A 2913-nucleotide genomic window follows, 5' to 3' on the forward strand; every position below is an offset into this window, starting at 1 on the left:
CCGGGTTCAATTCCCAGTATTCCATATGGTCCCCCAAACACCACCAGAAGCAATTCCTGAGTGCATGAGCCAGAAGTAATCCCTGTTCATCGCCAGGTGTGACCCAAAAAGCAATATATATATATATATATATTTTATTTTTATACTTATCAATTTTAATATTGGAGCTTTAAAAATATCTAATCAATTTCAACTCTAAAATTATATCAACAGTTGTGGCATTAGCTACATTTAAATAAATTTTAAAAACTTTAAATACAAAGACATATCCCTGCACAGCAGTGAAGACATCCCAGAGGGCAGAAGTGACAGAGGCTTCATCACACGGCTTCAGGAGTGTCCCACTAGGGAAAGAGAAATAGATGTGATGAAGCCAAACTGGGGAGATGTGCCCTGACAGCAATTTATGACACTAAGAGGCTAACTCGGCATCAATATCTACCTATTTATAGATATTGATCAGCCTTCATCCTTGAGTTGATCTGACTCACTCCCTGATGCTAAACGGAACTGTAAAGCTCCAGGATGGAAGAGACAGAGAAAGTGATGGGATCTGAGACACAGCTTATAGACCAAGAGGGCCCAAGCATCTTAGAAGTGTAGAATCCCAGTTTCCACTCCCAAGACCAACGAATCTGGGGCCCTGAGAAATGGTACAGTGGGTGAGGCACTTGCCTTACTTGCAACTGACACAGTAATACATATGGTCCCTGGAGTACCTCCAGGAATAACTCCTGAGCGCAGAGCCAAGAGTAAGCCCTGATCACCTCTATGACTCCCCCTACCCCCACCAATAAAAAGACAAATGGATCTGAACATGCATTTGTGTGAGATGCCAGGTGTTATCGTAGCTTCTCCACAACACAGGTAGAGAGAAACCTGCCTCTCAAGCCACATGCTGACAACTTGGGGGAGCCTGCAGCCAATCCAGAGGCAGAGATGGTCACCTAGGCATCAGGCTCCGTTTGAGAGGGACCAGATTTATGTTTTCTTAAAGACAAAAGATGCAACGTCATGGAAACTGAGCCACAGTCAGCATGGGCACCTGGGGTAGATGCATCCGGGCTTAGCCCTGACAGATTACTTAGAGGGGATGAGAAATCTTCACGGAAAGGCCCAGTCTACTAGGAATCATACGGGTGGAGGTAGTTTATCTAAGTCCTGACACCACTGCCCAGTGGGACTTTCGGAAAAGCCAGATTAAGGAACGAACAGCTGGACAGCTGCCCAGGGCACAAATCCACGAGGGAAGCAAAATCATTACTCGGCTGAAATGGGACGCAGAGCATGACTCCACTTCCATCAAGGCAGACAGCGCCCTCCAGTGGGAGAGAGAAGGAAAACGCTTCTCCCAAGCACAGGCCAATTCTGTGCGGGCGAGGGGTGTTGGGGGTCTGCAGTTTCAAGAGGGCTACCTGTGGGGTCGGGCTGTTGGTATGAACAAGAAAGCAACTCATTTCTTCCTCTAAGTATAAAGCCCTTTTGTCTGCCTGCCCCAAACTTAAACAATTCAACAAATTGCAGGAGGAAACTTCAGAGAGTTTAAGAAGCACAGAGAAGTGAGGAATATTTGGCAATTCCTTGTCAGGCTTCTGCTAGCACTTCAGCCCATGGGAGTGGAGAAGGGAAATTAGTTAATGGCTTTCTTTTTCTGTCTAGTTCCTATGAGCATGAAGCCAGCCTTTCCCAACTTTCTTGAATCTGATGTTAGGCAAGGATTCGAGGACATGAGTGGAACGGCTCCCCAGTCTTCGGTCTGCCAGGACCACTCGTGGCCCTGAATCTCATTCTTTCTATGGATAGGCCATCTTTTTATCCCACCCCGACTTTCCCTTTTCACAGGGGTCAGAAGGTGTGACAAAGAAAGTGGGTTTTACCCAAGCTTGCTCAGAGCGAGAATGGGCCTCCTCCCCCCCATCGCCCAAGCTTGCCAGTAGCTTGGCAGTCACACCCACAAACTGCCCCTGGCACCATACAATCTCATCAACAGCCATGATCCAGAGGCTCAGAAATAAAGCTTCCACAAGAGAGCAACATAGAACGTCCAGACCCCCACGCCAGGCTGTCTTCAGAGGGGCAACTCAGAGGGGGCCGGGTAAGTTTCCCTCCCCGACCCAACAGATCCTGGGAAGCTAAAAAACTTCAGAACTTAATAACCACCATGCTCATGGCCACTCCCCACAGACTCGGACCAGCCTCACCCTTGAGTTAATCTACAGAAAAAAAACAGGTATGCGGGACCTTGGCTGAAACCTCCAAGCTCGCTTGGAGCAGGAATGGGCTTCCTCCCCCATCTCCCAAGTTTACCAGTAGCTTGGCAGTCACACCCATAAACTGTCCCTGATGCCATATAATCTCATCAAGGGCCATGATCCAGAGTCTCAGAAATGAAGCTCCTGGAAGAGAGCAACATAGGCCTCACCCATGAGTGAACCTGCTGTATAATCGTATTCTAAGTCTTACAATTCCTGGAGCATGTGGCAGCATTTGTGGCCTTGCAATCTCTCATAATTTACACCACTGATGTACCAAGAGTAACACACACATTTGATTGGGTTTAATGTTAGTAATCTTTTGTACAAGGGCTTAGTGGCTCCAGGATGAAATACAGCAATCTTCACACACTTTCCTCTAAGGAAACTTTATTGGACAATTTTTTAGTGGATTATTCATAACAAGCAACACAAAATTAATTGTTTCGGTTCTGCTTTGGGGGACATGGTTCAGGATTTGGAGTGGAAACATTAGAAATATGGCGGTGGGGAGGTGCATCGGTGGCGGGATTGGTGTTGGAATATTAAATTCAATGAATTTACATTTGTGAACAATTTGTTTATGGTTGTGAACAATCTTATTCAAATCTTAAAAAATTAAAAATAAGGAAAGTGAGTTTTGAAAAAGGGCCACACAATG

Source organism: Sorex araneus, chromosome 1, assembly GCF_027595985.1.
Source record: "Sorex araneus isolate mSorAra2 chromosome 1, mSorAra2.pri, whole genome shotgun sequence".
Lineage (NCBI taxonomy): Eukaryota > Metazoa > Chordata > Mammalia > Eulipotyphla > Soricidae > Sorex > Sorex araneus.